The following is an 18,013-nucleotide window of genomic DNA, read 5'->3' as shown; positions in this document are numbered from 1 at the left end:
CGATCTACTACATATTCTCTGGAAGGCAGGATACAAGGTGTCTAGAAAGAAGGCTCAGTTGTGTTTGCCAACTGTCAAGTATCTGGGATTCCATATCTCTGAAGGTCAAAGGATTATGGGGCCAGAGAGAAAAGAAGCTGTCTGCCAAATACCAATACCCAAGAATAGAAGACAAGTGCGAGAATTCTTGGGGGCAGCAGGCTTCTGTAGGATATGGATTCCCAGCTATGCGATACTGGCAAAACCTCTGTACGCAGCCATCAAAGGTACAGAGCACGACCCCTTCTTATGGACCCAAGAACAGCAAACGGCATTTGAAGATGTGAAGAAGGCTTTGATGAGTGCCCCAGCATTAGGTCTACCTGATCACACACGACCATTCTACCTGTATGTACATGAGCAAAGAAGAATGGCTGTGGGAGTATTGACACAGTACTTGGGATCATGGCAAAGACCTGTTGCCTACATGTCTAAGCAACTGGATGCAGTGGCCAGCGGACTACCACCTTGTCTAAGAGCCGTAGCTGCAGCCGCCCTGCTAGTAGCTGAAGCCGATAAACTCACTCTGGGTCAAGAACTTTATGTACGAGTCCCACATGCAGTACAGACGTTGTTGGATTACAAAGGAAATCATTGGTTTAGTAACAGCCGTATGACCAAGTATCAAGCAATGTTGTGTGAAAACCCAAGAGTGCATTTAGAGACTGTAAACACCTTAAATCCAGCTACCCTTTTGCCGCAACCTACTGAAAGTCAACATGATTGTCTGGAAGTAATGGATGAAGTATTTTCAAGTAGACCAGATCTTCGTGATTTTCCCATCCAGAACCCCGATGTTCAATATTACACTGACGGCAGTAGTTATGTGAAAGAAGGGATCCGCTATGCAGGATATGCAGTAACAACAATAGACAAGGTGATAGAAGCTCGGCCACTGGCAAAAGGAACATCAGCACAAAAGGCAGAATTAATAGCACTAACACGAGCGTTACAATTGGCTGAAGGTTTAAGAGTAAATATCTATACGGACTCTAAGTATGCGTTTTTAACCACTCATGCCCACGGAGCTTTGTATAAAGAAAGAGGACTACTGAATTCAGAAGGCAAAGAAATCAAATACGCAGCCGAAATCCTACAACTATTGGAAGCAGTGTGGGAGCCGAAAGAAGTCGGTATTATACATTGTCGAGCGCATCTGAGAGGAGATGGTGATGTAACCAAAGGAAATCGGATGGCAGATAGTGCAGCTAAGCGTGCTGCTGAATCAGGAAGACAGGAGTATGTGGGGCATATAGCTGCTCTAATACCAACCCCACTGTCTCAATGGACTCCAGTTTATACAACTCAAGAAGAGGAGTGGTTAAAGACTGAACCGGGAAAGTATTTGGAGAACAAGTGGTATCAGCTAGAAGATGGAAGAATAGTTATACCAGCATCACTAGCAGTAGAAATTGTCCAGAACTATCATAACGGGACACATTCTGGGAGAGACAGTACAGAAGAATCTCTCAGGAAACATTTCTACATACCAAGATTGTCCAACTTGACTCAGGCCATTGTACGCAGATGTGTAACGTGTGCTAAGAATAATGCAAGACAAGGACCAGTAAAGCCACCGATCTACAAATAGACTTTACAGTGATGCCTAAATCGGGTGGACATCGTTACCTGTTGGTAATTGTGTGCACCTATTCAGGCTGGGTAGAAGCATGTCCTACTCGTACAGAGAAAGCAGGAGAAGTTGTGAGATTCCTGCTACGAGAAATAATACCCCGATATGGACTACCCTGTTCTATAGGATCGGACAATGGTCCAGCTTTTGTTCATCAGTGCCTACAACAACTGACTCATATGCTTGGTATAAAGTGGAGGCTTCATACCGCATATAGACCCCAGAGTTCTGGTAAGGTAGAGAGAATGAATAGAACTATTAAGAACCAGTTGGCTAAAATGTGTCAGGAAACCCAACTTAAGTGGAACGTTCTCTTACCTATAGCTCTATTGCGAATCCGCAGTACCCCTACCAGAAGGATGGGCCTCTCTCCTTTTGAAATTATGTATGGGCGACCACCTCCCGTACTTGGTAACTTAAGGGGGGATTTGAGTCAGTTGGGAGAAGGAATTACCCGGCAGCAGGTTGTAGAGTTGGGTAAGACTATGGAGGAGGTACAGAAATGGGTACAAGATAGATTACCTGTGAATATTTATCCCCCTGTTCATAGTTATCATCCAGGAGACCAAGTGTGGATTAAAGAGTGGAATAATGTACCGTTAGGGCCCAAGTGGAGAGGTCCTTATGTTGTTCTTTTGTCTACCCCTACAGCGATAAAAGTAGCCGAAGTGACTCCGTGGATACATCACTCCAGGGTTAAACCAGCAGCAGTCGATTCTTGGCAAGTTACAGCAGATCCAGAGAATCCCTGCAAGATCCGGTTGAAACGCACTACTCAGTCGGAGTAACGAGGAATTATTGTGGATTACAAATTTTATTGTTACAGGTGTGAGTGAGAAGGCCATAATAAAGCCTGTCCGCTTACCAACACATAGTGTATAAGCCAGGAAAGTCTCGAAGGGACACCTGTGAAGACGAGCAGAACTCCATTCCCTGCAGCCCTCACATCCTGGAAGCTGAGGTTCCATCGCACGGACGAAGACTGAGGATGACGGCGAAAGATGTGCTTTTGATTGTGTTTATTTACATGTGTTTTTATATTCAGGAAGGTAGAGGTACCGACACTCCTAGCTGTGAGGTATGCATTAAGACTACGAGAACAGGTAACCATATTTCCCAAACCCTAATTTGGCATTCACAATACGAATGTAAAGGAGAGGTATCAAGATGTAGATACCTAAATATAGACTATAGTGTGTGCCATTTAGGAGTAGGAGAACCTAAGTGCTTCAGTCCAGAGTATCAACCTCGTACAATTTGGTTGACTCTCAGGAATGGAGATCCTCAGGGGACCCTAATTAATAAGACGGTGTTAGAATCCGTATATTCTTCGGGTGTTCTGCTATTTGATGCATGTAAGGCGATATCAAGTGGTAGAAAACCGTGGAATGTATGTGGGGATCTTAGATGGGAGAGGACGTATGGGTCTAATGATAAATATATTTGTCCCAGTAGTAAAAATAAATATGTAAGTCCTAGATGCCCAAATAAAGACTATAACTTTTGCCCATATTGGTCTTGTGTGGGGTGGGCGACTTGGGGACAGACAGTAGATAAAGACATGATAGTGACTAAGTTGCCGACTAGCCCTTATTGTAAGTCTATGGAATGCAACCCAGTCCATATACTTATTAATAACCCCGACAAGTTCCTAGATAAGTATGGAAATTTATTTGGGTTTCAGATATACGGGACGGGTTTAGATCCTGGGACATTATTGTTTATAGGAATAGAGACTGATACGGTATCCTCCCAGACTCATCAAGTATACCATTCCTTTTATGAAGAGATGAGTATAGATAATAAGATCCCCCATAACGCTAAAAACCTGTTCATAGATTTAGCCGAAAGTATTGCCGGTAGTCTTAATGTTACCAACTGCTATGTGTGTGGAGGTACTAACATGGGAGACCAATGGCCTTGGGAAGCAAAGGAGGTAATGTCCGGTTCTGAGGCAGTTGACCAACTAATATCTACACAAGCCGATTATCATTTGAGTGTTAGAGGTAAATCTGAGTGGAGATTAAAGACCTCCATCATAGGTTATGTTTGCATAGCAAGGAAAGGAATAATGTATAATACTTCTGTAGGAGAATTAACTTGTCTAGGGCAAAAAGCTTATGATGATGATACTAAAAATACAACTTGGTGGTCGGCTTCAAATGTCTCAGAACCATCTAACCCGTTTGCTAGATATGCCAGTTTAAAGGATGTGTGGTTTGATTTATCCATCACATCTACCTGGAGAGCCCCAGCAAATTTGTACTGGATCTGTGGTAAGAAAGCCTATTCGGAGTTGCCACAGGACTGGGAAGGGGCATGTGTGTTGGGTATGCTCAAACCATCCTTCTTCTTGTTACCGATTGAAACAGGTGAGACTTTAAGTGTTAAAGTGTACGATGTGAATCATAGGAAGAAAAGGGGACCCTTAGAGATAGGCACCTGGGAAGATAATGAATGGCCTCCCCAGCGTATCATAGATTATTATGGGCCAGCCACGTGGGCAGAAGATGGTACCTTTGGTTATAGAACCCCTATTTATATGCTCAACCGCATTATAAGATTACAGGCGGTGGTTGAGATTATCACTAATGAAACATCACAAGCGCTCAATCTCCTAGTGAAACATAATACCAGGATGAGGACAGCAGTATACCAGAATAGATTAGCCTTGGATTACCTTTTGGCAGTAGAGGGAGGTGTATGTGGGAAGTTTAACCTAAGCAATTGCTGTCTTCAAATAGATGACGAAGGGCAAGCAATAGCTGAGCTTACTAGCCATATGGTTAAACTAGCGCATGTGCCTACTCAGGTATGGAAAGGGTATAATCCAAGTAGTTGGTTTGGTAGCTGGTATGAGTGGTTTGCAGGGCTTAAGGCAGTGGTAGGTGGAGTCCTACTGATTTTAATGTTGTGTCTACTCCTGCCGTGTCTTATACCCTTAGTAGTTAGGTCTGTGCAAAGCCTGATAGGAAGTATAGCAGAGAGGAAGGCTGCTGCACAGATAATGGCGATATATAAGTATAAGGCTCTAGATCAAGGAGAACCAATGCAGGAAGATGAGTGTTAAAAGATTCACATCATAAGATAAGTCTGGTCTGGTTCAAGGTAACTTGCGGTGTAAGCAAAACTAAGGTTATGTGATGCCTCAAGTAATTGTAAAATATCAAGAGGCATCAAAGGGGGGAATGTGGTGGAATCTCGGTAAAAATAAATTTAGTAGGCCGAGATTACCACGTGGCATGTGTACGTGCATATGCTGACGTATCGATCAGTTGGTTGCACGAGGCAAGATACGATCAGTAGTGTACGGAGCATGTGCAAGAATACAGGATATAGTATTCCCCTCCTCCATTGTGCTGGACAAGCCATGCGGTCAAACAGGAAGTTAATTCTTATTTGTGTTGATTGGTTAAGAGAATGTGCGGGTGGAGCTTAATATGGGAGGAGTTATATGCCTATATAAGGAGCCTGCACTATTGTCCGGGGCTCAGAACTTGTGGTATTTTGGTGACGCTAGTCCCTCTGAGTCCCGATCGGTGATCCAATAAAGAATCTCTTCCTTCCTGAAGAAACCGGTGTCCATCTCTCTGTGCTTGGCTTCCGTCAGTTTCTCCGGTATCACACACAGCTGTTACACCAGTCACTAAATAATCAATATTATGCCCTTTGGCGAAACTATACAGTCACCCACGCTATAATTCTCTATATATGAATTACCCGTCTATAACACACCCCAGTAACATCGTCTTTTACAAACAGCGGTTACAGTACGGTTAGCATAGGTCAAAGCACAATTTAAGGTCACAATACAATTATTAGTGGTTATGGTGTTAAACATGCAATAAACGACAATGATTAGTACTTATATACAGTGTCAGTAAATATACAGGGTTATGGTACCGTGCACTATAATACAGCAACACACTATTAACACTCTCGCTAGACGGCTGAGCTTGCGCTATCTAACAAGATTTACTAACAATCTTTAACACATATACAATCCCAACTAAACTATTGGCCAGTACCTTGATGGACTACCTAAAACTATCTACATCCGTTTTGGTTAGCCACACTGCCCAAGCACCACATATAGCGAACTAGAGGGCGGAATTTACAACAGAACCCTTTTAGTCTTTCTACTCTATCAATAGTCTAGTGGGTTCCAAATTTACACGCCTTCCCACTTAGCCAAGATAGGTTGAGATCTAGCAAACGATAATGTACATCAGAGTCTGCTTAGTCTCCCGGTCGCTCCGACCTAGCGAACAAATTGTACACCCTAGAACGCTAGTCTAGACAAGACACCGGTGTCCGGCTAGGGCTATTTACACAGAACCCCGCCTGACTCCAAACCAAATCAAACGGTCTTACTAAAGAGCGTTCGATTGAGCGGTGCGCCTTCGCTCCTTCCCTCCGACAGAGGGGGCAGATTCCATACACAGATTTAAACCCCTTATGGGCCTACCGCACAATCGGTATACCCCTAGTGGGTCCGCCGTCTAAAACAGCGGTCGTCTTACCTCCTCGTTCCTGAACCTGAGTTCACACTCATCGACGGGGACACCCCAGCACTTCTTACGTAGAGGCCGATGATCTCCTGGACAACAGACCAGTGGCGCCGAGACGAAGGGAGGTCCACGCAGAAGTTCAGGGGTGCAGCCGTAGAGAACGTGGGCAAAGATAGACCGTCTCACGCCTCTGCCTCTCAGCTACCGTTGAACGATGAGCTTCCCGGCCAATGCACCAAATGATACCGGAGAAACTGACGGAAGCCAAGCACAGAGAGATGGACACAGGTTTCTTCAGGAAGGAAGAGATTCTTTATTCGGTTCACCGATCGGGACTCAGAGGGACTAATGTCGCCAAAATACAGCAAGTTCTGAGCCCTGGACAATAGTGCAGGCTCCTTATATAGGCACATAACTCCTCCCATATTAAGCTCCACCCGCACATTCTCTTGACCAATCAATACAAATAAGAATTAACTTCCTGCTTCACCGCATGGCTTGTCCAGCACAATGGAGGAGGGGAATACTACTTCCTGTATTCTTGCACATGCTCCATACACTACTGATCGTATCTTGCCTCGTGCAACCGCCTGATCGATACGTCAGCATATGCACGTACACATGCCACGTGGTAATCTCGGCCTACTAAATTTATTTTTACCGAGATTCCACCACACTATGACCTCCTCATACTGCACAGCCTTACCATGCACACTGAGTGTGTCCCTTTAACTGATTGTCCCCCAGCAGCATGTGAATGCCACATACAGCAGTCAGTAATGTTACTATGCTGCCTGTCAGTATATATTATATATAATGCCCAGGGAGCCAGGCTGGGTCTGACTGGCAGCCCTGATAAATGATATCTCTGAGTGCAGGTTACTCTTTGACCTCCTCATACTGCACAGCCTTACCATGCACACTGAGTGTGTCCCTTTAACTGATTGTCCTCCAGCAGCATGTGAATGCCACATACAGCAGTCAGTAATGTTACTATGCTGCTATCAGTATATATTATATATAATGCCCAGGGAGCCATGCTGGGTCTGACTGGTAGCCCTGATAAATGATATCTCTGAGTGCAGGTTACTCTATGACCTCCTCATACTGCACAGCCTTACCATGCACACTGAGTGTGGCCCTTTAACTGATTGTCCTCCAGCAGCATGTGAATGCCACATACAGCAGTCAGTAATGTTACTATGCTGCTATCAGTATATATTATATATAATGCCCAGGGAGCCATGCTGGGTCTGACTGGCAGCCCTGATAAATGATATCTCTGAGTGCAGGTTACTCTATGACCTCCTCATACTGCACAGCCTTACCATGCACACTGAGTGTGGCCCTTTAACTGATTGTCCTCCAGCAGCATGTGAATGCCACATACAGCAGTCAGTAATGTTACTATGCTGCTATCAGTATATATTATATATAATGCCCAGGGAGCCATGCTGGGTCTGACTGGCAGCCCTGATAAATGATATCTCTGAGTGCAGGTTACTCTATGACCTCCTCATACTGCACAGCCTTACCATGCACACTGAGTGTGGCCCTTTAACTGATTGTCCTCCAGCAGCATGTGAATGCCACATACAGCAGTCAGTAATGTTACTATGCTGCTATCAGTATATATTATATATAATGCCCAGGGAGCCAGGCTGGGTCTGACTGGCAGCCCTGATAAATTATATCTCTGAGTGCAGGGGGGTTACTGGCCCTTTAAGCAGACCTTACCCCCCCCCTCCCGCCCCACCGGATGTGACGCGGGCCGGAAGACGGAAGTAGATCCCAAGCAAGCAAGGGAGCGCGAGGCGCAGTGAGTAACACATGGGAGCTATCTCAGCTATGTACTAATATCGCACATTGACCCGGCCTCCGCCTGGCAGCGTCATTCTCTCACTCACTGAGTGCACACTCACAGGGTTACTGAGCACAGCCTCAGAGTGCCATCATCTCACTGAGTGCACACTCACAGGGTTACCATCACTGAGTGCACACTCACAGTGCCATCACCTCACTGAATGCACACTGACAGGGTTACCATCTCACTGAGTGCACACTCACAGGGTTACCATCACTGAGTGCACACTCACAGTGCCATCACCTCACTGAATGCACACTGACAGGGTTACCATCTCACTGAGTGCACACTCACAGGGTTACCATCACTGAGTGCACACTCACAGTGCCATCACCTCACTGAATGCACACTGACAGGGTTACCATCTCACTGAGTGCACACTCACAGGGTTACCATCTCACTTATTGCACACTCACAGGGTTACTGAGCACAGCCTCACAATGCCATCACCTCACTGAGTGCACACTCACATGGTTACTGAGCACAGCTTCACAGTGCCATCACCTCACTGAGTGCACACTCACAGGGTTACCATCTCACTTATTGCACACTCACAGGGTTACTGAGCACAGCCTCACAATGCCATCACCTAACTGAGTTCACACTCACATGGTTACTGAGCACAGCTTCACAGTGCCATCACCTCACTGAGTGCACACTCACAGGGTCACCATCTCACTGAGTGCACACTCATAGGGTTACTGAGCACAGCCTCACAATGCCATCACCTGAGTGCACACTGACAGGGTTACTGAGCACAGCCTCACAGTGCCATCACCTCACTGAGTGCACACACAGGGTTACCATCTCAGAGTGCACACTCACAGTGCCATCATCTCACTGAGTGCACACTCACAGGGTTACTGAACACAGCCTCACAATGCCATCACCTCACTGAGTGCACACTCACATGGTTACTGAGCACAGCTTCACAGTGCCATCACCTCACTGAGTGCACACTCACAGGGTTACTGAGCACAGCCTCACAATGCCTTCACCTAACTGAGTGCACACTCACATGGTTACTGAGCACAGCTTCACAGTGCCATCACCTCACTGAGTGCACACTGACAGGGTTACTGAGCACAGCATCACAGTGCCATCACCTCACTGAGTGCACACTCACAGTGTTACCATCTCACTGAGTGCACACTCACAGTGCCATCATCTCACTGAGTGCACACTCACAGGGTTACTGAGCACAGCCTCACAATGCCATCACCTAACTGAGTTCACACTCACACGGTTGCTGAACACAGCTTCACAGGGTCACCATCTCACTGAGTGCACACTCACAGGGTCACCATCTCACTGAGTGCACACTCACAGGGTTACTGAGCATAGCCTCACAGTGCCATCACCTCACTCAGTGCACACTCACAGGGTCACCATCTCGCTGAGTGCACACTCACAGGGTTACTGAGCACAGCCTCACACTGCCATCACCTGAGTGCACACTCACAGGGTGACTGAGCACAGCCTCACAGTGCCATCACCTCACCGGGTGCACACTCACAGGGTTACTGAGCACAGCCTCACAGTGCCATCACCTCACTGAGTGCACACTCACAGGGTCACCATCTCACTCAGTGCACACTCACAGGGTAACTGAATTGACATTTACAGATTTGGGGTTGGAGGTTTAGGTGGCACCATCCCTCACTAACAGAGTGGACACTCAGTGTCTGGATGGTGTTTCACAATACACCAAGAGTAGTTTAACTGTTTCAGTGCTGCCAGTGACTGTTAGACCCCCACAGGTATAAGGCTGGGGCTGCCTCAGTCACTATGCACTATGTATAATTCACAGGCTCCACCATGACTCCAGGGCGAATGAGATATGTGGCGTGGCTCTTTTAATTGGTTTTCCTGCATTATGTGGAATGGTACCTGTCCAGTAATGCATGGTGGATCCCACGTATGAGAGAACCAATATAGCTAATAACTGGTTACGTCTCAGCTACCGTGGTCCGTATTGCCTGTCATTCACAGTCTGGCTGTACATAATAAGATTTGTAGTCCAGAAGCCATCAGTAATTTTTGTTGTATTGGTATTAAAAGCACGCTGACTGACGTGGACCCCTTGCTCTCGGTGCCTATAGGGATATCAGCTATACCTCACTGATGATGCCTAACAAGGTTGAAATGATCGTCTGGGGTTGCCGTATCTCTTGTACAGAGGGAACTTGCAGGCATTTCGGATCTGGACTGCCCATATGGGTGGGACCAGTCTGATATGCTTCAGATATATTCTCTCTGTAATGGCACGAGATGAGCTAAAACCAGCTTGAGATCTGAGCGGGGACCCACCGAAGGGCAGGCTATTTCAGCTGCTGCCCGTTCTCAGAATACTCTTGCGACCCATTTTTTTGCTCTCCATTATACGAAATCGAGAAACAAAATCACACAAAAAGCGGCTACAACCATCACTTGCATCTTAATATTTAGTTGTAGATGTGCAACCATCCAAAATACTCTTAAACAGATGTGTTCTCACAGTACAGTAACATTAGTTGAATCAGCCAGGCTTTCCAGACTGTTATATGGTGTTTCTGGGTCATAACACCATAAATAACATCCTGGCTCCTGTGGCTCAATTCAAAACTAAACACATCCACCGAGGAGATTTTACAGGGACCTCACTCGAATGTTGAACGCTGAGTTTTCCCCTCAATGAACAAGTTCACTCCATGATCAAACGTCACGTCTGAAATTCATAAAGGCATTAAGATGCTACATCACTCAGTGCTCTTATATTGGTTGTAACAGTTAAGTGGAACAGTACAACGTATGTTTTATACATGTTAGTCTGATGCTGGAAGCCACTGGCTGTGTAGTTTACTAAAGACAGTTTGTACCATATAAAATAATACTATATGTAAACAGGAATGAGACCCAAATGCATGTAGATCATTTGTCCACTGAGTGATGTGTCTGGTTTTCACTGACACAGTCAATTATGCAACAGATCATTGTGACATTCTTCAACTTAAACACTTGTAATTTCTTACCCCAGCTACAGTGTAGCACTTCACCATCAAGGATAAATCAAAAGGACGTGTAACCAAGCAACCAGGCATTTTCTCTCACTCAGAAACCCTGTCAGGTAACAAATATGGGTTTTGGTAGGTGTCAAAAATCTTTTTCTTATGTTGTTCTGCACTAAAATACTTTAAAATATATTGAGGATATTCACAGACATATTTCTATTGCAGTCACTCTTAAAGGGACAGTCTAAGCCCCCAAACCACTACAAAGTTATGTAGTTGTTATGGTAAGAGTCAAACAGTTTGCGAAAAAAACTGGCACTAACCTGGATTCTTTGCCCACCTGCGTTGTAGTCCTGTCTGCAAACATGGCTACAGTTATCTTTAGGAAGAGGGGCCCGGACCATGGACACCTGGGTATGTTTGAAACCATTAAAAAGAAGTTGATTCTTGCCCAGGGAATGGTACAGAGGGATCTATGGTGCTTAGGTTGCCCCATTAGAGGACCACTATGGCATCGGGAATAAAATCTATAGTCGCCCAACCCTTATTAGATTAGGGAAATACAAATTAGTGAAAAATATTTTTACTTTTTTTCCCTAGCACTGGGACTCCTTTGGTGCTGCTGCCCACTTCGCCTGCCACAACATCATAGTAAAGGCATTGCTTCCTCAGCAATTGTCCAATGGAATGCTTCTGTTAGATGAACGTGTGTTGAGTGTGCCGTCCAGTGCTTCTCTTAGGAAAGGATTGAATTTGGTGCTTTGCTAAGAGCTGTATTTGATGATAACATCCTCATGGACATTGAACATCACATGATCAGGTTTCACGCGTTTTTTGCATAGAAAGAGCCTCTAGTGACTGTCAGGAAGACAGCCACTAGAGGTGTGTGTAATCCATCTGCCAAAGGTTTTACATTACAGGGTCACTGCACCCAGACTACGTCATTGAGATGCATTTAGTGGTCCCCATGTTATTTCAGTCAGACCCTAAATGTCGGACCTGACAGATCCCACAATACATTGATTACTGTAGTCTTTCTGATTTCCTAGGTAGTGGTTTTACACTTGGACTGAGTCACCAAGTTAATGTAATATCATTTAAATCCCTGTCAAAAGAGGGGTAATCTCTACATAGAGACTCCTACTGCAAGGTCTGCTCTAGACTATAGTGCGGAGAGTCTGGTGGTGTTATACCACCCACAGCACCCTCAGCCTATAATGCCAGACATCATGTAAATTATTAATTTTCAGTGCAGCTAGCTGAAGAAGGGGCCGTTTCTGGGCACTAGGGAGAGCCCTGCGTTTTCTCATACCAAAGCAGCTTGACAATAAACATCTGGGGCCACAAACAGAGACTCTTTACATCATACAAACTACAGTGAGCTGTTGTGGTTATGGTGCATGTTGCAGAAATGCCTCTGCCACGTGTTCTTGGAGGGGCCTGCTTGCCAGCTTCCTGCCTCAAGACTATGGGCCATGCAAAAGGCTCATAAAAGATTTTGTTCATACACTTTATCTATTCTGTTTGGGAACCGAACAGGCACACGAACCATGGACCACCCAGGAGCTTGTTAAGCCTAATTGACTGTTTGTAACACGTTCCACCGCAGTGTTCTAATTGTTCCGTCTGGGTGGCTGCTGTTCGCATAAACAACCACGAGGTGGCGGCCGTCTTGTTCCCGTGAACGCAGGCAGCGGTGTTTGGGAATGAATCTCATGGAACTGAAATCGGACACAGAAACTCCAAAACACTGCTAGACTTCCAGCATCACCTGCATTCGGTTCTACACAACTTAGAAGGGCACTGTTCGGTGGAAACGTTCCCACGAACAAGGGGAACAAGCTCCAGACTAAGACTATTGACCATGTTCGGGCATAGGACCATGTGCACGGTTGGTCAAATAATTGACTTCCATGAAAATCCTGAACCCCTGAACCGATCTGGGTGATTTTTGGATATGTTGGTTACCCAGATCGGGGCTATCAGGGGCTGTGGAGTTTTCATATGTTTTGGGGGTACTTTTGAGGTATTGTTAAATTGCATGTTTTCTGTACAGGGAGATAATTTAATTTAGACGTTTGCTTGCAACTAGTTCTCTATCAGGTCCAGCCGGGAATTCCCCTGGAATGTGATTTAGGAAACCCCTTGCATGGGGAGTTGCGTAAATAGCCGTGTATGGCTCCTAATAAATCAGTTCACCCACAGCACAGAGCCTCGTCTCATGTGTGAGGGGAAAGCTATACCTGCTATAATCACTTGCTATACTGCTCTTTGGATTACTATACAGCTATACTCTCTTGGAGGAGAGGTCTTCTCACTGGGAGCTGGATCCAGATGTTGGTATAGGGTGGGAAGGAACGGCTGCGGCGGCTATGGGGACTACGGTGCTTATGGTGTCCGGTGCGGTGCTTATAGTACACAGTGATACTAGGAAGCAGCGATTGGCAGAGGTATCCAGTCGGGGTGCCAGGCGGTCCACCACAATGCATATTGTTCCACTTAAAGACCCACTGCTATATGCCATCACATCAACAGCAGAGCCATTCTTATGTACCTCAGTGAATTAGATTTCCATGGTGAGGTAACTACACGCAGGGCCACGATCACCATGTGCAATGTGCTCTCTGGAGTAAAGAATCACATTTCACTACCTACAGTTTTCCAGGTTTTTTTGGTGAGTGCCAGGTGTACACTATCTAATGGCTCCTCCGGGATTTGGGAACTTACAAGACGCAGGACTACAGAGGCTTTTTAACCTCTGGGAACATGATGAACTGGTGACTCTCCACCCTGAAACAGAGAGCCCAATTTACCAACCATGACTATTTTAGATACTTGCAAATCAGGGATTACGCCCCAAAAAAAGGAGGTACTAGGGACTAAAGAACTAAACCCACTTTCCTTGAGATGCTTTGTCATCGGGGAAAGCATCGTAAGGGCCTTATTACTGAAATATTCACAGCAATATGTTAACACGCTGATGTGTGGAGCCCCCTGCGATATGTCGATCAGTGAGAGAGAGAGAGACTTGGGGGGGCCTTGATGGTGATGAATGGCAGGATATATGGGAAGCTGCACCGAAGGTCTCCGTGTGTGTCACCTCACAAGAACAAATGTATGCTGCAGGTGGCATACCACCCCTGTACAGCTGCTTAAAATGGGTGTACGCCCCTCTGACTGTTAGAGGATGTATGGGCTGAGGGGGACATACTCACATATGTGGTGGGATTGCCCTGCTTTGACACGCTCCTGGGGGGGAAGTTCAGACCCTTCTTAAGCAGGGCTCGACAAATCCCAGGCGCCAGGTCGCCAAGGCGACTAAAAAGTTCGCCCTGGCGTCTGGGATGTGCCAGCTCTCTTAATTAGTATGGCAGCGGCCGTCACATGGAATATTGCAGGCGGCCGCCCGCGGGAGCATGGAGGCAGGCGGCCGCCCGCGGGAGCATGGAGGTAGGAGGAGGAGCATTTTGGTCTGCGCGCGAGGGAGCAGTACTCTGTAGCTGCTCTCTGTTCCCTCGCGCTGTGTAATGATGTCGGGAGCCGGAATATGACGTCATTCCGGCCCTGGCATCATTAGAGTGTGCGAGGGAGCAGAGAGCAGCTACAGGCAGAGTACTGCTCCTTCGCACACAGGAAGAGAGCAGCCCCACTGAACCCCAGGAAAGACCCTCTCACCTCTCCCAAAGGTAGGGGGGCTGAGTGAGTTTCAAGTAAAACTAAAAAGTGTGTGTATATGTGTGAGAGAGAGCCTGTCAGTGTGTCTGTATGTGTGTGTGAGAATATGTCTGTGTGTGTGTGTGTGTGTAAACCTGTCAGTGTGTGAGCCTGTCAATGTCTGTCTGTATGTATGTGTGTGACCGATTATATGTGTGTGTGTAAGTCTGTCAGAGTGTGCGTGCAAGCCTGTTGTCAGCGCAAGAGTATGTGAGCCTGTCAAGAGACTGTGTGTGTGTGTGTGTGTGCGAGCGAGTCTGTCAAGAGTTTGTGCATGCAAACCTGTTGGCAGCGTGAGTGTGTATGTGAACCTGTCAGTGTGTGTGTGCTCACCTTTTTTCCCCATTTTCTCACGCCGTGCCAGTTTTCCCATAGCTGAGATTATCAATCTTTATGATTTCAGCTAAGCCAATGCTTTCCGTTAGGAAAGCATTGGGAGGATTTTGTGCATGCGCAGCAAATGTACCAATCTGCATCTCCCCATAGAGATGCATTAAATTAATGAATCACTACGAGGAACATTCAGCACCTCCATGCAGAGCTTGGAGACACTGAACCAGGGTGCTGCACGTGGTGCAGCAGTTACCCAGGACTCTCTAGTGACCGTCTGAGTGACTGTCACTAGAGGTGTTGCTAAGCAGCAATGTAAATTCTGCCTTTTTGCGGAAAAGGCAGTGTTTACACTGAAACGCCTGCAGGGACAGGCTATAGACGCCAGAACAACTACATCAAGCTGTAGTGGTCCTGGTGACTATAGTGTCCCTTTAAGAATTGCATTTTCTCGTTGAAAATGACTGGCTCCTAACTTGTTTAGCTGGCTCCTAGATTCCCAAAAATTTGTCAAGCCCTGTTCTTAAGGATATCTTCGGTAGGGCGTTTGAGCTGGACCCATGGTTGTTTTTGCTTTCCAAGCCCCTAGAGGGACTGACCCACCGTGAACAAAAAGGATGCAACAAAATCACTTTAGTAGCGAGAAGAACCCTGGCAGCCCACAGGCTACAACCCCCCTCCTCACCCCGTCCTCAGGAGAGGTGAGGGCCCAAATAGAAGATAATCACCTGATGTCTACTTAATTTCCTTGACTCATTCCACACAATCTGGGAACCCTGGCACAATTATAAAGACAGGCTGTAGATCGTATGACACACAGACAATTTGGTGCTTTTGAGTACTAGTGAGGTGGCCCTGGCTTTAACCAGTGCAGGGGGTTGAATGCTCCTGTGGGTGGACGATCTGAGGGGGGGAGGGGGGGTTGAGACCCTCTGAAACCCGGCAGATGACCGGTAATGGACATAAGCGTATCGCCTGGAAGGCATTTACAACATAGATTAAGAGGTCCATTCAGACGGTTATATTGCACCAGAGGCGGGGGATCAGAAGCTTGGTTCAATGTTCTTGCTACCCTTTAAACTTTTATTTATTCTTAAGTTCTTTGTTTTACTTAACAAAAATATAAAATCGTGCTGTGGACAGGCATTGTGCTAGCGATAACAGCCTGGGGATGCCTTCTCGATTGCTGTGGTTCTTGGTTCTTGGCTTATCAACATTTTGTAGAAGTATGTCGTGACCTTATTGTAAATGCTATGTTCCTGTTTGGCTTGTGATTACTGTCGATGTAAAAATAAAGAATTACAAATATTTTTTAAATATCTATACATCGTGTAACCTTGCCATTCCAGGGTGCAGGAGAAGCCCCTCTGAAATGATGGAGACACCTTGGTGGAGTTACAACCATTGTATGTGTATTAAACATGATTTAAATTACAAATATACATCTAAATGTTCTCTCGGGTCTGCTACATCTGGAGCGACTAGATATCTCAGGAAGTCCTGATGCTTCTATTGATTTGAATGGGAACCCTGCTCATATCCCATAAACCTTTACAAGCAGCTGTTTGTGCTATAGAAAGCAAATCGTGCATGAGGAGTGTTGGAATCATTATGCCTTGGCATTCAGACAGATCCTTCCAGCGCGTTTTACACTTTATGATAACCTGTACAGTCGTTCTCTTTTAAAGCTACAAGATCTTGTTGGCTACCATCGAGAACAGTTGCGTTTTTGATGTCTATTGAGGTTATGCTGCAATTTATCCCTCAGTGAAACCAATGTTTTTCTCTCTCTTAATAAAAGCCAATAGAAGTCCCACTTTTTCACACGTCATTGCCTGACCATCTATACCGTGCAGAGCTTGACAAACCTCAGGATTTAGCCTGTCTTGGTGACTAACAGTTGCCTACCGATGCCCTGGGTCACGGTGAGCATGTGCATTGTCCTGTACATTGCTGATAGTAGATGTGAGCAGTACGTGTCTGCAGGCTGCCCCTCAGCCCCTCTTCTTTCTCACCGCAAGCAGCTTAAGCGTGTGCTCAGTGTGTTTCTCTGTTACACTAGGGCTGTAATTTCATTTAATATTCCCCAGATCAGTGAGCGCACGCATGCTGCCCTTTGTTATAGAACTGTAACTCCTGTAATGCCCATGTGACCACAAACACGCTCTTTTTCTTATCGGCTACTATTCGAGCATCTGGGTTTATAAGTCCTAATGCACGATTGAGCCCTGTTTTAAGCGGCTATTGTGCTTCATGTTACTCTGGTTAAGTTTTGGGGTTCTAGAGATGAATGTGTGTAATATTAAGATAATATTTACGTAGTGTGTTTTTTGGGTGCCTCGTGGTTGGTAATGTTTGTGTCCTAACAGACACATGTCTCATGTGGTATTGTCAGGGCACTCGCTGCTGACACAACGTGTTAAAAAAAATCAGAATGTTCACGATGTCTTGGAATGTCATTGATCCTTATCGGATTAATAAATCGTCAACATTCTGATTTTATAAAATAACGCCCCCCGTATCACCCCGTAAAATTCCGTTTACGCTTGTTGTCGCAATTAAATAAGACCCATGTTTTGATATTTCAATATGAAAGTGCACCATTAATAATCTAATCTAGAATGGTGAGTTCTGCCTCTGTGCCCTGGGATTTGGTCATTTTGACTCGACATCCGACCATTAAAACTCCATGTCAAGGCTGAGAGAGCTGCAGGGTTTAACACTGCCAGTCTAGCTGTCTCATTGTATTTAATGCTCTTGTTTCCATTTAATTCATTAACCTTTTCAATGCCTTTTTCTAAGCCTTGGTGTAATGGGAACGAATGTGCTAGTGTCTGCGTACAGCCCACTTAATGACTGATACTGACACTGTGATGCTGTGCTTGTTATGATGGTTTGGTACTGTCATGCTATATATACTGTTATGCAATAA

The 18,013-nt window shown here is 45.7% G+C and overlaps 1 protein-coding gene across 2 annotated transcripts in view; it reads left to right on the top strand.

Moving 5' to 3' along the window:
- The first annotated feature begins 7,938 nt into the window (after positions 1-7,938).
- The window catches only part of USP36 (ubiquitin specific peptidase 36), a 42,528-nt gene continuing 32,453 nt past the window's right edge, over positions 7,939-18,013 (top strand). The window contains exon 1 of one of the 2 annotated variants that reach the window (XM_063456247.1): positions 7,939-8,002. The gene's annotated coding sequence lies outside the window, so the exon portion shown is untranslated. Of the gene's footprint in view, positions 8,003-11,113; positions 11,154-18,013 lie in introns of those variants that run through there. The other variant, XM_063456250.1, reaches the window with a different exon arrangement.

Source organism: Pelobates fuscus, chromosome 5 (genome assembly GCF_036172605.1).
Source record: "Pelobates fuscus isolate aPelFus1 chromosome 5, aPelFus1.pri, whole genome shotgun sequence".
In the NCBI taxonomy this organism is placed as follows: domain Eukaryota; kingdom Metazoa; phylum Chordata; class Amphibia; order Anura; family Pelobatidae; genus Pelobates; species Pelobates fuscus.
This window is presented reverse-complemented; position numbering and strand designations above follow the sequence as displayed.